Genomic DNA, 22,325 nt, shown 5'->3' on the forward strand with positions numbered 1-22,325 from the left:
AAACAGCAGAGGTTTCTATAGATTTTTTTTCCTAATTTTTGAGCACATTTTTTCGTCCTCATACTAGAGGATTTATGCAAAAATATTAATTAAAATTGAAACAATTTAGCAATTAATTGTTAATTAATTTTATTGCAGAATTTCCATTGTCGGTTCTGAGGCTTTCAGAAGAATGCGATCACGTGAAGTTTGCGAAAATTGAGTCGCAAGATTTGAACAAGATATGTATATGAATAAATGTACGGAGAATGTGAGCTAATATAAGGAATTGAAAAAACCTTAAGTTTTCAAAGAAAAAAAAATCATAAACTTCGGCTAATGAAGATTTGTACCGTATTTTCTGGGATATAATCATCCGCAGGTCATACTTGAAATAGCATCTTATTTTTAAGCACTTCTGGGTTTCGATTTATATTTTTCGACTAATCTAATGTCGGTTTATCCTTCAGACGAGAGGTATATCCGCCTAGTCGCAAAGTAAGGGTTCAGCTCGGAATAGGTGTAGTATAAATTTAGCAAATTTAAGGGGTGGAAGGGGGCCCGGTGACCGAACTGAAAAGAGGCCCACCTTCTACGACTCTGCATGTAAACTATATTTTTAGATTTAATGAGCGTCGCAGACTGCTGAAAACAACTCTACTACTGGGCTTGTTACACTTCTTCCATGAATTGCTGTACAGACAAATATAAAGACTTTGTTTTCGAAAGAAATTGCTCCAAGAATTTTATGCAATGTATTTTTTTTTTGAGCAATTACGATTGCTTATTGCTTTCACTTGACTGTTTTTGGCGTCCTATCATTTTATTTTCCCACCGCCACCCTCCGTACCATAATCGTCGACCGGCTCCTCACGATGCTGCTCCTATAGCGAAAGCCGTCTCCAGGTTGCATCCATGTCCTGCACGCACGCGCATACATACACAACTACACACATACACATACACACACATACACCTACATACACAAACACATACACACAACTACCCACACATTCATGCCTGCACACAGACACAAACATATGCCTACACACACATACACATTCCCCCCTCACACACAGACACAAACACACATGCCTACACACACATACACATACTCCCACACACAAATGCACTTGTGATTACGAAAAGTATAATTTGAATTCAAGGTGTCAAAATTCAAATTATTTTTTTTTTATGTTTATATTTTCTCTCGAAGAATTCTCAGCAACATCTTGCACTGAAAAAAGCAAGATTCCATCAATTATATCATAAGAAGAACTGAAAACTTATTATTGGTATTTATTATTCAAAACAGGCACACTCCACCTGTTACCGGTTGTTGTGCAATCGTCCGGGGTGGTCTTGTTTCGTTTTCGAACAACCACATGCTAACACTGTCCGCAGATGACCGTTCAGAAGAAAAATGTTCTTTTTCTAAGGCATGCAAGTAGTTTGTGGGCTTTCCTCGACCCTGGGGTAGATTCACAAGTTTGAAGAGAGGTGAAAGGTGGAAGTTCTTTTTTATATTGTGCTTCTAAATTATATTTAGAACGTAAGTTAGATACTTTTGTAGAAGCTTTTGAGAACAAACGCCTCCGGCGATGTTTCTGCAAATGAAAGGCGGATAAGGAGGAAGTGTTTATTCGAAGAATCCGCGTCCTTGGCTTTCGTATATCGTTTCTGAAAGTTCCAAATATCTTTTTTGGGCACTGATATTTTTATGAAAAGCTCAACAAAAATTTTTGATGCATCGTAAAATAACTTTACTGATTGTCAATGAACAAATGAGTTCGATGGTGTTAGGATGAAAAATTAGATTTTTAAATAGCCATTTATTTGAGAACGTCTAGTAGAAGCATTGCTGAACTTTTACCTGTAATTTTTACTCTCCAATATGCAACATATCGCACCCCAGAAAGAAAAGTGACAATACAAAATTTGGAAAAATTGTACCATTTATTGATTTAAAATCTAAAGCTCTATTTCACCACAAAACGTGCGTAAAGGGAGCTCACATAACTGGTGCGTGGTGGCGTAGAATCTGTACAATCAATAGTGACACATCATTACAATTTCATAATTCAGAAGAAAACATTTCAAAATTTAAGTTCACATTATTATTTTAGGCAACAAAAAGTAGCCACTAAACATCGCGTATTGTGCGTATTGTGTTTAAGACAAAATCGTTTAAAAGTACTACGCAAAACCTTAGTTCTCTTCAATACCGTTTTTTTTTAGCAATCACGATTGCTTATTGTTCTCATTTGACCGTTTTTGGTGTCCGTGCCTTTTTCAACTTGGTCCAGAAGCCTTTGCAGCACCACCGCCCACCGTCCTCTGCTGGCGGAGCGGCGTGGCTGCACCGGTTTTGAGCTACCCGCTTCTCCTGGTCGGAGGCGTCCATGTCCTACACACACGCACGTTCACACACATACACACGACTTCACACACATACCCTCACACACGCTTACGTGCATACACACAGGTCTACGCACACACACAACTCTGCACACGTAACCGCCCAGGAGGAGAGACAGGCTGGGGGGGGGGCAGGAGCTGTTTCTAGAAACAATAACTCCAATGAGTAGGGTCCTGTCTCAGTTCGTGCGAAAAACATAATTTGAATTCAAAATTTCAGAATTCAAATTTTTTTTTTTTTTTTTTTGAGCTGTGTCACTTTCTTTGCCGGAGTGTAATATGTAATGTCAATCGGACATCCCGTTAGCAGAAACAACGTGACGCCCGTTAGATTCTTGAAGAGCTCTACAGATTCTGAACAGGAAAATTATCTTTTTGTACGAAGCTGTAGAATTTAAAGTGGAAAAATACAGTTCGGAATGAAACAGAAAGAAAATATAAAAACAAAAACACGCTAAAATCTATGAAGCAGTTTTCGGTGGTAGCATATTCTCCAGTCGCTACTCCCCCCCCCCCATGCGCTCCACAACACCGTTTTAATTTGAATATTTTTTGCCTGCGCTTCATTCGTAGTTTTTACGTTTAGAATTTTGTTGTTAGACATTCTTTAGCGATGATTTACGATAAGTGTTACGACGGATCTAATGCTGGCTTACTTTGAAGACTATTTTGCAGCTTTTTAGTATGCGTCGCAGACTGTTTAAAAAAAACCTGCTAGCATGTTGAACAGTATTGCATATCATCATTTTCATCCGTCTTTGAAGGAATTGTTAGAGAACATATACTTAATTGCAAAATTTGTATCCGCCACTGACTACAAGACCCGTGAAACCAAACCATGTTTAGCCAAAAACTAAATAACACAGATGGTTGTTTGGTTGGTTGGTTGTGGTTGGTTGCAGTGGCGGATTTAATAGAGGGGCGGTGGGGGCACCGCACCCTCCGTAACCGTCATTTTCAGAAAAGAATAATTTGAAATTGAATAAGTTTCCAACAATTGCTACAATTTTTATTAGGTAAATTTTATGAATTTGCTTTAAATTAGTTTTAGACAAAAGTGTAGTCGAGGACGGACGAAGAAATGCACTTTTTAACTTTTTCCAACGCAGGTAGACTATATGTCAGTTCCTGAGCGAAGGCATGGGGTTGAAAGCTCTGCGAGGAAATGCGTCGGATTGATGTTTCAAAAATGAAATTTTAGACACGTTTTTGAGATGTTAAAGAGCGAGGAAGTTTGTTGTCTTCTCTTGGTTTTGAGTCTTATCCCTTTGTATCGCAACAACTCTTATTTTAAAAACACTTGTTTTCATATTATTGTAGAAAATGCTATTTGAACCTTGGGAAAGATAACTTCAAAAATCTGGAACAAAAAAATACAAATTTATTGACAAAAGTGTTTATTGGCTTTTCTGCTGCTACATCACGGGGAACACTCGTTTTGGATAATTTTGATCCACGATTTTTCGAGTTTCAGCTCCCCAAATCTTATTTCAATCGTTTTGTTTTTAGGTTTACTGTATGTTTTCAAACCCAACACTGAACGTACTTACGTTAAATTCGTTAGTACTTAATTTCTGTTTTTTTTTTTTTTTTTTTTTTAAGTTCATGTTGGTTTTCCCAGAATGAAAATATGAACTATAACTAAAACTACCCATACGTTTTAATATATTTCAATTTCAAGTACTAAACGTAGGGGTGAAACAGCTCATGGGGCAGTAGCGGAGCCAGGGGAAGGTTTTGGGGTCAAAACCTTTCCTAGAGCTCTTGGTTTTAATGTATATTGTCAATTGTGACGGCTATAACCCCCCCCCCCCCCATCCAGAATGTATTTCTGGCTGCGCTACTACCGTGGAGGCCAAGGCCTTCTGTGCCCATCTCAGCTTTTGTGATAGAAGGGTCTGTAGTGCAAAAACAGATGTTCAGATTAGGAGGCAGCCGAACGCAGAACCGGCTTTTCACTACGTAACTTTTTAAAGAGACTCATTTCTTTTATTTCCTTTATTAAAAAAAAAAAAAAAAATCGTAACATTAAAGTTAATACATTAAAATAAATAATTAGAAATATTAAACAATATGAGCAAGAAGTCTATACATTTTATTGCACTTCAAATATTCCCTATAATTGAAAAAACCCTCTTAGCTGGAACAATGGGGTCGTTTCCAAAATTTTAAAAGTATTTATTTCTGAAAGAGCGTGCTTAAAAACATAGAATCTGACCATTTTTTTTAAATAATTTCTTTAATTTTAATATTTTTAAAACATTACTTAAATCGATGCTCTTTCATCGTTTAACGCTTCTGCCGATGACATCACAAATAATGAAATGCCATTCAGTGTTGCCATTCACGGTCCAAAATATTTAATTCGCATCTTTACTCACGTGTATTGGCAACGATATATTTGATAGCAAGCGTAGAGCGCAATTGTAATTCGCTTCTTGATTATCATAACGTGGAAATGCGGTAGAAAGAGTCTCCATAGTGCATCATTTGTGACGTCATCAAGATCACGCCTTGTTTGAAGAATCGGACATTTTAAAAAAATTAAAAAATAACTGTTGGGGAAAATGAAAGTATTTTTTGGGTCCAAGTTATTTTTTTTTGCTTATTCCATCAATTTCAGTGACAAAAAGTACTACTTTTGACTAAAGGAAACAACCCTATTGCAAGCTCGGATGTTTTAAACTTAAAAAAAAAAAAAAAAAAAAAAAAGAATCAAAATGCTTCTGACATAATTCTTACCGATTCTTATGTAAAATGACCCTTTGAATTCAAATACAATTGCCGTTTTTCCACTACATGTCCCCTTTTTGGAAATGGCGCCCCCTAATGTTTTATTAGTTTTCGACAGTTTTATTGCCATTATTTTTATTTGGAGGAAAAGGGAGCGTTATATTGGCCATTAACACTGCTGTGAGGAGCTAGAGAGGTGTAAAGTTCGAAAACATGTACATTTGGAGCAAGTTGGGAGACTCATGGAGATATCCCCCCCCCTTAAATAATTAAAAAATCAACAAAACCGATTTTTTTCCGAGGGGTTTGTTTCACAATGTCTTCACTCATTTTCGGCGTACTACCAGACTTTAGAACTTACTCCTATCGAGACCATACTCCTATGAGCCTCATGTTCGAAAAAATATTCACGTTGTAAAAGAGTTGAAAGCATCTTATCTTTCATAGCAAATACCACGCTCACTTATATGTAAAAAAAAATTTTTTCAAAGCCCTAGAGAGTGGGGACTGGGGAGGAGCAATTGACACTCTGACACACACCCCTACGTGACGGGTTGGGGGAGGGGGTTTTTACAGTTTTCAACCGCCACCCCCTTGAATAGACTGTAAATCCGCCCCTGGTTGGTTGGATTGGGTTTTTTGGCGCAAGAGCCTTAGTAGCTTGTATTGCGCTACTCGATTGTTTAAATTCGAAAAGGTGCTAAAGGAGAGAACTTGTTGAAGGAGTAAAAGACAAACTGTTAGAATTTTGGAAACTTTTGCCGAAATAAGCCCATAAACGAAGTTTTAAGTTTTGAATAACAAGCCAAAAGAGTACACAGAAAAATAGTTTTGAGCAACATAAAAACATTTGTAACAGCACAAAGACGAGACAAAAACAAGGACAGGACAAGCACTTAAATTATAGACTAAAAATACCCCCCAATCTCCTGAAGGAAGGGGAACAATTTAGGATAACATAGATGGAAGAACCACTCTCCTGTGTGCAACAAATCTGTCATTCTTTATGAACACTGAAGAGCAGAAAGCCAAATTTCGCAGCTGCACACTGTTCACTTAAACTTGCCATCATAAAAAACGAAACAAGAACAAAACACTGCAGATAAACAAAACTAGCCAGAGGTCGAATAGATAGTAATATACTGAAAGAATTTTAGCTTCCTATTTCAACTGAAAAAGAGCATGCTCAACTCCGTCCCCCAAGCTTCATACATATGGGGAGGTGGGTTAACAAAATACATTGAACTGAAAAACCAATGCTACACATTATCATCTACACTAGTAATGTGCATACACATTGCAATAAAATAATTGTTCACATAAAAATAACTTGGTAAATTAAAAGTCTCTAAATTTGTGGCATTTTCTACACTGTTAAAACCAGGGGTTCCAGACGAGTGAAAATATTCCCTCTAAGGTGAAAGCATAGTGCCTGAAGGTGCAACACAGGCTAGAAAATAGAGCAGAGGAGCCAGAACATCATGCAATCGCAGAAAGACTCATTGCGCATGCGCTTTTTGCCTTAGACATACATTCAACCACCTCAATATGGCGGACAAATGATGATTGCGTTTGTGTGTCTTTCACATTGAATGAAGTACACTATTGGATTAAAAGCAGACTTTTCTAGGATTAATTATCCGAAATTACAAGTACAGCTTTTGATCACTTTGTAGTTTTTAGGGCTTTCAAACATAGTTAAGTGTTTAAAAGTGCATTTATTGCTTTTCAGTAACCGTTAGTCTTCTAGTTCCCGTTTACCGTTACTATCGTGAAATTTCCATCATTCAAAACGCTACTAAAAATATCTGTCATTATTTTCTTGAATACTCGATAAACAGCTTTTATTAGTCACCAAAAGAACCTTAATAAAAATGTTTCTTGTGCTTTGTAGATTATAACATAAAGCTAGCGAAAAAAAAAAAATCTCTCTGAGTCTAGCTCTTTTTTTCTTCTTTTTCATTCAAATGTTAGAATTATTTCCTGTTAGCGGTCCTCGAAAGCGTTAGAACTTTCTTTTGGTTTTTTATTTAGCTGTTGAAAAACTCTATGTGAATTTTCTTTTGTTAATCTTGATTAACGTTTATGAAACGATTTTGTTTTCCCGTAATTGTAATATCCCTGAATATTTTTGGCTCATCATTTAAATAATCCATAAGTACAGCTATGCTTCATTTTCGGAATACGTCAAGTTTTAGTAAATGTATAATTTCTCACATGTTTTAAATAATTACTCGTTTTAAAATTATAACGTATTTGTGACAGATCTTTGATACAAATGAAGGGGTAGATATTTATTGTTTTATTAAATTTTAACATTACTTTTTGTAAAAAAAAAAAAATCATCAGAACCCTGAATTTTTTCACATGTTTTTTAACGACCCCAGAGTTATTATTCATATTATTTATTTTATGATTCTTTAAGAAAACGATAAAGATTTCACCGGTCCGCAAAGTTTTTCATTTTCTTTTACCGCGCCCGTGGGTCAAAAGAGGTTGAGAAACACTGAGTTAGAGCACGATCAGATGAATTAACGCTATGAGCACTTCTCAACTATGTTGAAAACTCTGAAATATGATCAAATGCTGTAATTACGTGTTTTAATCATTTCCAATACCGAGTTCAATGTGAAAAATGTCCAAAACGTAGAATATCATAAATCAAAACAAAACTAAAAAAAAAGTACACAATTGTATTCAAAAACGCACACAATACGGGGGAGGGGGGAGGAGGATCTATAGTAAGGGTGCCATTTCTCTCTCCGAAGGTTCCTTTTTTTCACTCCGGCTGTCTAGTTTTTAAAAGGTGCCTGTTTTTCACCCTATTTAGATGTGCGATTTCGGCTCCGTATTGGGTGCCGCTGGTGAACAAGCGTTTCTCCCCTGAAAGGTGCCGAATGCATCCTGTAGTTTTAACAGTGTATGCTACGGCTAATGTTAAACTAAGGGGTCATTGAGCACCCTCCTAAAATTTGAGTAAGAAGCTAAAACTTTTACAGTATCTATTAGCAAGTCTTAAAAAAATAGGGGTGTCCTGGACTCGATAGCTAGAAAGAAGTTTTTTTGAACCACCCTACTGTACACGCCTAGCGGCAGAAAAGCGTACTGCGTTATTATTGCTGTACTTGTATGTACTGACACGAGAGAAGCATTTGCGCTCAAAATTAATTCAATGCTTCAAAAATACCACGTATAAACACTATGTAAAAATTCATACCTTCGGTTGTCGAACTCAGTAACTCACGGACTAAATTGTGATAATGACTTAAAAATGTATATAATCTGTAATCGTTCAGTATGCTTAATGAAAACTGCATCAATGAGTCAGAAAAAAAAGAGCATTCCCGACGCATTAATGGGGTTGTTTCTTTCAGTCAAAAGAACTAATTTTAGTCACTGAAATTGATGGAATGAGCAAAAAAAAAAAAAAAAAAAAAAAAAAACATGGGCCCAGAAAATACTTTCATTTTACCAACATTTAATTTTAAATTAATTATTTTAAGTGTCCGATTTTTCAAACAAGACTTGGTCTTTATGACGTCACAAGTGATGCACTTCGGCAAGTATTCCACTACTGCACTGAATGCTTACGCTTGCTGTCAACCGCGTTTCCTTGTTATGATAATTGAGAAGCGAATTAAATATTGCGCTCTACGCTTGCTACCAACCGTATATCGTTACCAGTACATGTGAGTAAAGATGCGAATTAAATATTGCGCTCCTGCGCTCCGTGCTAATGGCATCAGTGAATGGCAGTTCATCACTTGTGATATCATGAGCAGAAGCGTAAAAACTGAAATTGAGTCGATTTAAATAATTTTTTAAAAATGTTAAACTTTGTCAAATTATTTAAAAAATGGTCAAATCCTATGTTTTTAAGCATGCTCTTTCAGAAAAAAATACTTTTAAAACTTCGGAAACGACCCCATTTTAGCGCCTAAGATCTTATAGGTAAAACGCAAATTTTAAAAATGCTATAACTGTAGGCCACTCGAACAGCGGCTCGACCTCGGGACCATTCGGTTGAAAGCTGAATGCTCTGACGACTGGGGAGGGGCGGAGGGGGCGGCACTTTTTGAGGGGCGGCAATTTCACACTTTTGATGTGAAAAAATTTAACGCGTTTTCCCTATGAGGAAATCATGCTTTTGATCTATTACTGCATGCAAAAAAGAAAAAAAGTTCTCCGAATTGCAAGGTTTTAGTTCGACTATGATAATAAAATTACTCTAATACAAAACATGTGTTTTTTTTGTGGACATCTCAGCACAATTGTTTGTTCTTTCTGTTCCTTCGTCTAAAGCTACAGACTGAGGGAGGTGGTAGTGTAAAGTCAAGGGACCATGTTTTTTTTCCTTTTTGCTGTTATAAGGTCAACTATTACGGAGGAAACAATAAATTTCATAACTTTCGTTATATGATAAAGCTACCACTTGATTTTAAGTAAATTCCGAGAAAAGCACCGTATTAAAAAGAAAAAAAAAGAACACTTTTTTTTTTTTTAAAGAAAAGTGACATCAAGGGTAAAAGGATAGAGGTCTCAAATGGCGGGCGATTTCTTGCTCATTTTCAGGATAGCATTACCTGTTTCAACAATTGCTTTGATTGGTCATTGACTACAAAATTTTCACTAAGACAGAATGGACTTTATGTTTATTTTATTTAAAAAAAAAAAATCACAACTCGAATAATAATTGCTTGTACTACTTCACTATATCAACTAATTCTTTTTTACAATGAGTTTCACATTTAGTCATTCGTTTTAATTAAAGGTTTTTAATTAGTAAAATGATCTCTAGACGAAGCGTTTCACATTTCGACCTCTATTAGTGAAAAAGAGAATCATCCAAATTTGGTCTCGAAACATTTCCAAGGGATAACGCCCACCCAATCCCTTCACATCTCATCTTTTAGCCTAATATTGATTACTGAGTTTTTATAACTTCAATATGAACAAATTCCTGAGGACGGTCAAGCCCTGGCCCTTCCTGTATAAATATAGGACATCAACATCGAACTTCAAAATCCCCATCTCATCCAATATCTCCAAAAATAGCTTAAAGTTGGTGTTTTCTAAACTTAAACTTCAGAAAAATTCTAAGGTAGGGACCCCAGATATGCACGAAATCGCCTAACGTCATAACAGTTGGCTCCAAACTTCGTTTTTAGAAATTTCTGAGGGAAGACCGCGAATCCTTTTTTTTTCTCAGTAGTAAAGAGCTTAAAATCAGCAACAGTTTCGAAAAGATTTCGGGTGGGAAACCCTCCTCCAAACTCTTTCTCATAACGTTGTCCGTCAAATAACGGCTAAAGTCTCGTTTTTAGGACGTCATTTTCAAAAAGTTTCCAGGGGAGACGGAGAAACCATCCGACTTCCCAACATTTTTGGAAACATTTGGAAACTTATGCCGTCAAAGATAACTAACAATTGCGTTTTTGAAACTTCGGTATCGAAAAATTTCCAGAGAGCTCCTGAATGTTCCCTATTCTTTTTTACGTCATCAAAGATAGACTAAAATTGATTTCAAGTTTGAAAATATTTCTGGATGAAAATCCAGTCTTTGTTGGAGTTAGGGGTTATATTTACGTGTTTTTCAATTTGTTGAAAAGCTTTCCGGAGAGCGCCCCCGAACCTTCCCCAATATCTTCACGTATCCAAAAATAGCCTAAAATTGCTATTTCAACACTTCAGTTTCGGAAAAATTTCTTGAGAAGTCCCGACCTCCCTAACGTCACCGAAGAATGCATAAAACTAATTTTAATTTTGAAAACAAAATAAAATTTTGGAATGAACTCCAAGCATCTTTTCTACAAGTTTTACTAAAAGTTGCTTAAAATTCCGAATTTTGACTAACTTTTGGAATGTTTCGGTGAGACTCTGAATTATTTTTTTTTTCTTTTGCAAGAAAAAAAAGAAAAAAAATAAGTTTATTTTCTTGTTTATTAAAATCTTATCAAAATACTTTTGACTCTTTAATGTGTCAACTATTTCCCATAAAAAAGGGTGGCAAATTGAGGAACCGCCCCGGGCGGAAGAAAGTGTAGCTACGCCGCTGATTAAAGGACCTCCTCTTGCTGATTTTAAGTCTCAAATTAAAGAGAAATGGAACATTTTCATGCCGTGGGTCTATTTTTCGTCATTGGCCGGCACAATTAGCTTTAAAATGGGGGGGAAATCATGGAATTTGATGCAGGAATAAGGGAGGTAATTGCTGATAGACAGAAAAACACAAACTAGAGAAATAATATATAAGATGCAGTTATACAGTTTGGATACCCCCTCATATATTAAAATTGTATATAACAATTATCTTTGTCTCAAATGAATGCAAATTTAGCATGGAAAATTCTTATTGCAACCAAATAAAATTCTCCAATAAAAGCCGGAACATGCTAAAACAGAAAAAACAAGCAAGTAAAACCAAATAATGAAAACTCGTTCTCATCCTGTGTATTGTTTTTAAATAGAAAGAACGCGCGAAACTTATTTCGTCTGAATGAAAACAATTCCAAGGTTCTAAATGGCTGATTTTTTACTAAATAAGCTTTTTTTTAACGATTCCAAGCTTTTCGCTGAGTGATTTTTCAACAATTAAATTTTTGGGATGTTTCAGGTTTCATTTAAGTTTAATAAGTAAAGTAATAATTTTTTTATGTTATTTATTCATCTATTTTTTTATTTAATCAATTAATTTTATTTGCATTTTTTTCTTATGGAACAGTTGACTAGATTTGGACGAACATTTTGCCAAACGAAAAGTTAATATTTTCTAACTAACTAATTAAATGTGCGTCCTAGCAAATTCTGCGTTATTTGGGGCAAAATTGAAATGAAAATGTCATACACGTGTTTTGAAGTTACTAGAAAGCTGTTCTTTAGTGAATAAAAAGAAATAATAAAAATTATTTAAGATCCTATTCAGAAATAGAAAAATGTAAAGAGTATCTTTAAAAATATCTTGGCGACTAGTTCTGTCAAAGCAAAACTAGTCACTAGTAAAAAAGTAAAAAAACTGCAACACAAATGTACAATTTTTAATTTACCATTTTCTCTTTCTGTTGCCAAAAAAGTTCCTAGAAAATTAAAATATAACAAGCAAAATAACTGACTCTTGTTAAATTTTACATTTTTTTCTATAGAGCATATTATTGAAAACAGTATAAAATAAGTTAGTAGCTTGTAACTTAACTCATAATTAAAGGATGTAATTATTTAGCAACCAATTCAGAACAAAAAATTGTCAAGTTACAAGAAAACAGAATGGTGGCTTAAATTATAACTGTTATTAATAGTATTTTCATATTCAATACTTGAGGTTTTAGAAGAAATGTCTTTCAACCGGATCAAGGTTAAGGACTTTCTTTCAGTTTCAGTTCTTAACTTTTTGCTGCCCAAAATATTTTCCTGGTGAATAAGATCCCCAATTTTTGTCAGAAACTACTGTGATTGTGAAAATTTTCAGTTTTTCTTTCAAGAAACAAATTTATTTCTCGAAATGAAATTACTTCACATTGCGTATTCGCAGTTCTATAGCTTGATTGCGCCACCTCACAGGGATTTAAGAAATTAGCCAAAGAGCCTCGATATAGTTATCGATTTTCATTGGACGGCGAGGGCAGGGACGCCCCGACCTTACATTTTTGGGAGAAGGAAAATTTTCAATTTTCTGTATGAAATTTCCAATTTTACCAAATGCTGAAACCCAATCATGCACACATAGCTCATACCTACATCTAATAAGAAAAATATATAAAAATTATGATTAAAAAAAAGGCTTTGGTTGCAGTGAACTTCCGTCGATGTGCTCCTGGGTAAAGGTTTTATATCGAATTTTGATGGTAATTTGGAAAAAAATTCTTTGTCAAATATTAGCTTGCATCCTGTAACTTATAAGGGAATAAAACACTTACAAAGACTGGGATTTTCCTTCCACAAAAAGTTAAAAACCCTTCTTTATTGAAAAAAAAAAATCTTCGTTGGTTGGTTTATTCTATTAGTTTTATTAGCGAAAGAACGTTTGTCGACTATACTGCGAAAAACGGTTGCTTTGTATAGCATAAAAAAGGTACCAAAAGTTTGTTGTAGAATAAGGGACATAAAACTTCTAGCATTTTGAAATAAATAGTCGAAAACGACATAAACGAAGTTTTAAAGAAATTCTCAGAATTCAAAAAAACTGTTTTCCGTTGAACTACTTGCAGTGACTAAGAATCGAGTGATTAACTAAACATCTTTGTTTTATTTATGAAGTTAGTCGTGCATTTTAGTTTGGGAGAATAACTATCTCGTTTGTATGACATTTGTTTTGCCGAAACGCGACACTTTGCAGATATCTTTAACCGATCTAATATGAAACGCTTGATCGATTAAAAAAAAGCAGAAGGTCGTAGAGAATGATTTAATAAACGAATTACGCCAACTTTTCAAGGTCTTATACCTTTTATGCATTTTTAATGTGGGAAATGATAGACCGGAAGAATAAAGTAAATTTTGCAAATGGGACAATATATAGGAATGTTAAAATTTCCTTCTCTTATTTTTTAGAATATTCGAGACAGACGTGTACGTTATTTCAATAGTTTCCGAGGGGGTGGGGAGGGCGGTATCAAATAAACATTTACATTAGTCACCCAAAGTTCCAGGGGGAGGGGGATTAAGCTCCCCCTGATCGCTTGAATTAAGGCCCTGCAGGTAGGTATATGTTTTCAGTTCAAATTGGTTGAACTTCGAAATTGCTGATCATTTGAGTATTTGCTCGCATTGGCATTAGCACCAAATAGATCCCGTACCTTTCAAAGTGTTTACTCGAAATCTAAATTAATAACTATAATAATGAATTCTTTATTCATCTTTGAACAGTCAGCAAAACCGTCCAATTGAGAAGACCTCGTGACTCATATGAGTGAAAATTTTTTAAAAACGATTTTTAAAAGTTTAAGACATCTTTAACACTATTTTTGAGTATCTTTACATTAAAAATATTAATATTATCGGAGCATTTGTAAAACTTATAAAATGCATAATTATCAACAGGAAATACTCATAATAGTATCCGATTTTTCCCTCTTTTTCTAGTTATACATTATACTATTCAACGACACAAAGAAGTCTTACCATTTTACCATTACCCCGTAGTTGATTTTTTAATTTCTCGTTAGGTCTCTACTAATTCCAATCAATACGAAGAATGTAACTTTTCGTTGTTCGCGATTTGCCTATCCCATTAATTTTTGACCTATCCAAGTCCTAGTTAATTCCAACTATTCGGATTTACTTTCGTCTTGAACTCTTTCGTTCCCAAACAATTTGAATCAACAAATTAATAGTAGTTGCTCATGAGATCATTAATGTTTTCATTAAAATAATTTTAGTTTCTTGAGACGATTCGGACTTACACCTTATTCTGGAGCTCTTTATTTTCCTGTTAATTTGAATTAATGAATTTATATTACTTGTTCAAGAGTTAATTAATATTTAGAAGAAAATAAATTTAGTACATCGGAACGATTCAGACTTACGTTAGTCGGGAACTCTTTCGCTTAAACTAACTAAACTAATTCACATCAACGACTTAAAATTAATTATTACAGCGCTCATTAATATTTACAAGAAAATAATTTTAATGCCTTGAAATAATTATCTTACGTTATTTTGAAACCCTTTTGACCCGCACAAATTTAAATCAATAAATTTGTAATAATTATTCTAGAGCTCTTTAATATTTGCAAGTAAGTATTTTTTTATATCATAAACGATTTGGATACGTTAATCTTGAGTTCTTTTGGTTCCAATTAATTTGTATTGATGAATTTTTATTAATTATTCCAGAGCTCATTAATATTCACTGAAAAATAATCTTGATACCTAGGAACGATTCAGACCTACGTCAATTTGGAACTTTTTATTCTTAACCAATTTTTCATTAAGGAATTTACATTAATTATTCCTAAGCTCATTAATATTTTCTGAAACATTATTTTAATACCTTGAAACGATTTGTACTACAGTTAATCTGAAACTCTTTAGATTCCAATTAATTTGGATTCACGGTAAAATATTCATTGTTACTCATTTCATTAATATTTACAAGAAAATAACATTAATATCTTCAACGATTCGGACCTGCGTTAATCTAGAATTCTTTAGGTCCAAACTAATTTGCATACTATTCCGGAGCTCATTAATATTCTCTGAAATTTTTTAAAAATTCCTTGAAACGTTTTGGACATCAGTTAATTCTGAAACTCTATTGATCCCAATTAATTTGATTTGACGACAAAATATTTATTGTTTCAGATCTCATTCATTTTTACAAGTAAATAATTTTTACACGATGAAAAAATCATAGACCAAAATCGCATTAACTACTTATTTATTCAAAGCGCTTACCTTGCAATTGTTAGTAAAATCTACCACTAGAGCTTGAAATCAACCAACACACTAAATTCATTCATTCAGGTATCGCGCTCCTTAGAATCCCATCGTCCGAAACCGTTCCTGATTGGTCGAGTATTTGTGACGTCACGTAACATTGAATTTCGGCCGCATCGAGTAATAATAGTGTGTCAGTGACTTAAACGTGCTCTTTCCCCGAGATTAGCATTCGAAGCGGTTGATGACTTCTTTCGTTTTCAGTGTTGATGTGGGAAAAAGATGATTTTCTTTTGATGAAATAATTGCACTCATTTGCGAGAATTTATTTAATTGTTTGGGTTTTTATTGCGCACGATATTTTCTTCAGTTGCGTTTGTAAATAATTGATAGATGATACGACATCTTCTTGATGTTCATCATCATTGCTTTGCTACTGTAAACTTCCATCTAACGCTAGTTTGAAATCTTTCCTCCTAAAAACTTTTTTAGTGACTATCTTTTTTTTTAAACCCTTCAACGCGTGTTGAGGCATGAATGATTTTTTAACTGAAATTTCGTTTAGCTGAAATTCGCATTAATGAAATCGCAAGTTCACATCAAGAATAATACAAGTGCATACTAAGAGAATAAGTGTAACAAATCAATACCGCTTCATAAAGATAAAGATCAGCGCAGAAAACCGTTTTTTTTATGATGTTACCAAGGTCTCCTTCACATAAGGTCGTTTAGTTGAATCAATTTTCTAGCGGACGGTTATCAGAAAGTATATCCAGGTAGAAAAGTGAAAGAATAGCATGAGCTCCTTTACGCGACAGTCAACTCGCTTGGCACTACAGGCACACGTGCTACTAAATTTCTCATTCCGATGAGAGGAATCAATTAAAAAGTGATTGACAACCAGTCAGCTTTTTGAGTAATCTTGGTTTAGTTTTAGCGGCGTTGTGGACAGGGCTGCGTAGCCGGAGGGGAAATGACCGACTCCGACTTCTGAAATTTTAGATCCTTCGACTACGACTAAGAATCTTTTAGTCCAAAATTAGTCCAACTACGACTCTGTTATTACTGGCATAGCTGCGGACTTTAAGGGAAAATGACCGATTCCGACTCCGTTCGTACTGGAAGAGCTGCGGACTCTGGGACAAAATGACCGGACTCCGACTCCGTTCGTACTGGAAGAGCTGCGGACTCTGGGAGAAAATGACCGGACTCCGACTCTTAGAACTTCCAGCCTTTGACCCTCAACTCCGACTCTTTTACTCCAAAATCAGTCTGACTCCGACTTCGTTTGTGTTGGAAGAGCTGCAGACTTAATGACCGACTGGAGAAAATGACCGACTGTGACTCTCAGAAGTCCTTCTACTCCCAACTCCGACTCCTTTGCTCCAAAGTCAGTCCGACTTCGACTCCAACTCCGTTAGTACTGGCAGAGCTGTGGACTTCAAGAGAAAATGACCGACTCCGACTCTTAGAACTTTCTACCTTCGACTCCCGACTCCGACTCCTTTACCCCAAAATCAGTCCGACTCCGTTAGTACTGGCTAAGCAGGATATAACCGACTCCAACTCTTAGAACCAGGGGTGTTCTCATAGGATATACACCATATACGGCGTATACCCTCAAATATTTTTAGACGTATAGTGTATAACCTCAAGCTTCAAAATTTTTCATATTATGACATATTATGTATATGATCGCATACGCATATTGTGCGTAACTGATTACTGGGAGTACGAGTATACCCTCAGAAAAATTGATAAGAACATCACTGCTTAGAACTATGAACCTTCGACTGCCGACTCCGACTTTTTTACCCCAAAATCAATCTGACTCCGACTCCGCAGCCGTGGTTATGGACAAACAGCAAAGAAAAATTTCCAGATTACATATTCCCATCATTTAAGATTGATAAGAAATAAAATTACATAACGTCATACGTTGTACATAATCTTTGTGACAAGTGTACCGATGGATATGGGACATAAAATTTTTATCTTTATTACCGCATCTTAATTAAGACATCACCATTTCTTTTTCCTGCATATGCCTCGTAGAACCTAATTTAGAAAATCATCAGTCATAATAATATGCTGGAACGCATTTCTTCTCCATTACCATTATAATCCTTCTGCAGAAACAAAAAACACAACGAGTAGTGTTCTATCGCAATCCGTAATTAAGAAAAACATAATTTGAATTCAAATCCGTCAATTTCAATTACGTAAAAATTCAGATGCTTTTTTTTTAAATTTTTATATATTTTTTTTATTTTTACGTTCAGGATAAGTGACATGAATCTCACAGCTGTGTGCCCCCTTAAAAAGATTTTATGCCTCTCTAAAGAGGCACACCTTACACATAAGAGATCCTCTGCAAGTATGAATGAAAACTTTTACTATTGGAAAAAAAAAGTTGATCTTTCTCAAGAAATCCGGTTTTTCTAGTTATTACACGCACATTGTGTGTCCCATATTATATACTTCTGAAGCTGCGTAAAAAGTTTTTTTTTTTGAATTTAAAAATTACACTATCGTTTTTCTTTAGAATCTTGATCTGTAGGTGTTCTAATGTGAGAATATCTTGGGTAGACATGTTGAATCCAGCGCGAAATCATTTTATTGGCCATCAAAGATGGTAGCCATTCTGGTTCACTTGCTCGTTACGTTTTTTGCAACGGGCGTACCTACAAATTTACTTTTAGATTAGAACTAGTTTTTGGAGTCTAAGAAGTCAATTTACGTATTAATTATGTCTTAAAAACCGCTCTGGCTGTTTTCACAATTTTACGTGGAGATATCTCTGACATTTGTTGTTGAATATTCCGTTTACTAAAATGTGTACAAAAATTAGTAAATAATCCAGAATGCGCATTTTAAATTCGTGTTTATCACATTCTTTAACAACACAATAAACGAAAAACATAAGATTAGTTACTTTTAAAAAGGTTACGATCTGTTTTTGCATTACATGTTATTGCACTACGACGTCTGTATCATTTGTTGCCGCAACCACTTTTTTTGAATCATTTTTATCAGCCCAGTCTATGTGTGGAACAATTCGTAGATCCACTTCGTCTAATGAGTTATTCTAATTATGTTCTTCAATGATCCATCTCAAATCTCCTATGAAAATTATTGCAGATTGCTTCTTCGATGAAAATGTAGCATTTTTGGACATATCTTTATTTCCTTGCGTGCTAGTTAACTGTAAATTTTCCTTATTTGATACTGAAGACCAGAATTTTTCTACCTCCATAGGTACTAGTGTTTTTCTGTCACTTACAGCATGGTTTATTGTGCCTTTAGTTGATTCTCTTTTCATCCTTTCAGATTATTTCACAGAATGCTACAAATAACTATCGAACACAACATGAAGTTCATGAAAAGAGCATACAGAAATGGATCCGTGCAGAACATTGCTGATAACTTCTCCAAAAGTTTTCTTTATTTAGCGGACGTGTGACATGAAATAGATAACGAGGGCAGTTTTCATTGGGAATACTTTGCTAAATAGAAAATGTTCTGTCAACGGATATTTCTGCCAATTGTGCAACGAAAATATCTAGGTTGATAGGTGAATCACCATCACATAATGTGTTCGTTGGAAACAAGTCATGAGCTAAAATATTTTTAATACATTATCCCTTTTCTTTCGTTATTTCCATGTCACTGTATCCTTGTTAAAGTTGATTCTTTCCCATTAACTTAGAAGTGATATTTTGTGAACAATTGTGTGCATCAAAGCATGATGGTAAGTCGACTTTCAAAAGTAAGTCAGACAATCTTTGAAACAAATGTCTCCTGTTTAAACTGGTGGTACTGTTCTGATACTGAGAAAGCAAATCTTGACACTACCATTCACAAGTTGTTTAGTGAGAAAGCTGTCAAGTTGCACTGTTTTAGAAATCTCATAGGACATTCATAATATACATAAAATAAACAAGTCTTGACATTTGCATCAAAATACTGGTTACGATTGCCTATAAAGATAATGATGCGGGACACTCTCACAGTGATCCATTAAATGAGAATAAAAAGACCCCGAAACACATTGCATATCATTAAAATTCCATGATCCTTTAAATGCCACTCGGCTACATACTTTTTCTCCTCTGCCATGCGATTCCTCCGGCACTTTTCTGTGAGCGCTGAATCGTTTGTTCCAACTTTATATCTGGCTCACAGCATTGAATTTACCATTATTTTTCTTTTAACAACAAATTTACCTTGAATAAATATTTTCTACAGGTAGGGACACTCATTTTCTAGCGTCCTTATCCTCTCTATGTACCATGTTGTATATAGTAGATAACTGATGCAGTGAAATTCACGAAAGATTGGAAACAGTAACTCAACAGTTTGAACGTATAATTTGTAATTTTCTTCGCGATCAGCAATAATCAAGTGTTTTACAAGTGACACCAGTGAACGAAAAACTTCCCAATACCTGCACTGTTCCGATTTGTCATTACACCCCTTAACAAAAACTTCAAACATTGTTTTCAAGCTTTCAATATTTGTGCGTAGCGATTAAATCATTATTTGACTTTTTCCCTCATCCTTTGAGCCAATAGCATCCTGAACCATCTTTACTCAGGTCGCAGAACTTCTCTTGTAGTCTAAAATCAAAATCTATGATGATTCTCTCAAGATGCATTCTGCAGTCTTCACAGCTTCTTGTGAGCGAATTGCAGCAGCAAGTACTTTTGGAGATAAATGACTAGAAAAAACCAACAAAGGTTCATTCTTTCTGTCGGAAGCACAGAATGGAATCCTTTAATTATACGTTGTTACGAGAAATAGTTTTATTTCACTGATATAAACCAATGCATTTTCATCTACATTGAGCATCAATTCTTTTATTTCTGAAAGAATAAATCCATGCCCAGCATTCAAAAGAGAATTTTAATTATTTCATCTGCCTTTTTACACAGTTCAAATTTTGAGGATAGATGTTGCGCAGACTGTGTATTGGTTTCTCGCTCATGATTTGATTTGATGATTTGATTTTTATGGCGCAAGAGCCCTTGAGGGCTATATTGCGCCAAAGGATATTTTATTGTATGCCATTTATTTTTCATTCAAGAGTAAAGTAAATAAAGCATATTCTGAAGAAGAAAGCATAACACTTCAAGTACTAGTATTAAAAATGTGCAGCCGATAAAAACATATAAACGTTAAAAACATTTAAACAATTTGAAGATAAGGACAAAATGGATGAAACAATATCTTGAAAAATAAGGAAAGGACGAAATCACATAACGACGAGACAAACACTAAATTAAAAAGGAGAATCCAATCTCCTGGAGGAGTTTCTCGCTCATAGTTTCGAATATAAGAACTTTTACAGTTTGTATGTGCATTTAAATTCACAGCAGAAACATTCATATCGCTTGAAATACACCGCCAACTCAGTCATTCCAGCCGAGGACTGTAGTTTTGTGCTCATTAGCACTCGTCAGCCCGGCATAGAAAGTGACTGAGCTGGAGGTGGAAAACCTCTTAAGGAAGCCAAGAGAGCCAGAAATTGGTAGCTAATATAAAATTAGCACAGGTTTTCCACCTCTAGCTCAGTCACTTCCTGTGCCGGGCTGATGAGTGCTAATAAGCACGAAACTGCAGTCCTCAGCTGGAATGACTGAGTTGCCGGTGTATTTCATGTATTTCTGCCTTAGCCCTAGCTATAGGGCGGTAACTTACTGAAATTCCTATCGCTGTTAAAATCTGCTACTCCGTCAAAAACTTCGTCTTGATTTGGACCTCCTTCAGTACTTTCTGATTTTTCTAAAACTTTTGAAAGTGAAAACAAATAACTTTGCTGTTCACAGTTTGTTCCATATATATATTCCACCTTCTTACGACTTGAGAAGCGTGGAGTTGCAGACACTGGTTGATCAACTTCCTCCCCCATTTGTCATCTTGGGGGATTTTAATGGCCATAATCCTATCTGGAGGGAGTTCAGACTCCAACAGAGGATTAATAATTGAAAATTTTATTGAAGACAATGATCTATGTGTCATTAATAACGGTGAAACCACTTATTTTCATCTTCCTACCCAGACTTACCATGCCATCGATCTCGTAATATGCTCACCTTCTTTTCTGCCAAGCTGGGATTTCCATGTGGAGGGTGGTCTCTACACCAGTGGCCACTTTCCGATCAGGATAACCTCTACTGAACGCTGCGGCCATCAGCAGCATCAGCAAGCGAGACTTCGCATTGATCGAGCCGATTGGGCAGCATTTACCCAGTTAACAGAAATAACATCGGAAGATGTGACTGATATTGATGTAGCGGTAAAGCGAGTAACCGACATTATCTTAAACGCAGCTAACGCTGCTATACCAAAAACCACTAAAGGTAGGATCAAATTTCCTAAGCCTTGGTGGAACTTTGATTGTCAGGAGGCTCAACAAACAAAACAAGGCATGGAACACGTTTCGTCGTTATCCAACCACACAAAATCTCGTGGCACTTAAACGAGCTCGTGCTGAAGCTCGAAGGATTTGACGGAAGAGCCAGCGGGACTCGTGGCTGGCCTATGTCAGCACAATCACGACCTCCACCCCAACCAAGACTGTATGGGGTAAAATTAAAAAAATCGCTGGAAACTACAATACATCTTGTGCACCCACTCAGGAGAATAATTGTCAACATTTATCTGATCACAAAGAGGTGGCTGACTACCTGGCGACTCATTGGGCAGAAGTCTCCAGTGCAAATAACTACTGCCCAAAGTTTTTAACAATCAAATTACGCAAGGAACTAAGAGTTCTAGATTTTAATTCAAACATTTTTAATCAATACGACACAAAATTTACC

The 22,325-nt window shown here is 35.4% G+C and overlaps 1 protein-coding gene across 1 annotated transcript in view; it reads right to left on the reverse strand.

Moving 5' to 3' along the window:
• The window catches only part of LOC129229479 (equilibrative nucleobase transporter 1-like), a 94,607-nt gene extending 79,035 nt beyond the window's left edge, over positions 1 to 15,572 (reverse strand). Inside the window, exon 1 of the mRNA XM_054863792.1 lies at positions 15,520 to 15,572. The gene's annotated coding sequence lies outside the window, so the exon portion shown is untranslated. The remainder of the gene's footprint in view (positions 1 to 15,519) is intronic.
• Between the last annotated feature and the right edge of the window lie 6,753 nt (positions 15,573 to 22,325).

This window comes from Uloborus diversus, chromosome 9 (assembly GCF_026930045.1).
Source record: "Uloborus diversus isolate 005 chromosome 9, Udiv.v.3.1, whole genome shotgun sequence".
In the NCBI taxonomy this organism is placed as follows: domain Eukaryota; kingdom Metazoa; phylum Arthropoda; class Arachnida; order Araneae; family Uloboridae; genus Uloborus; species Uloborus diversus.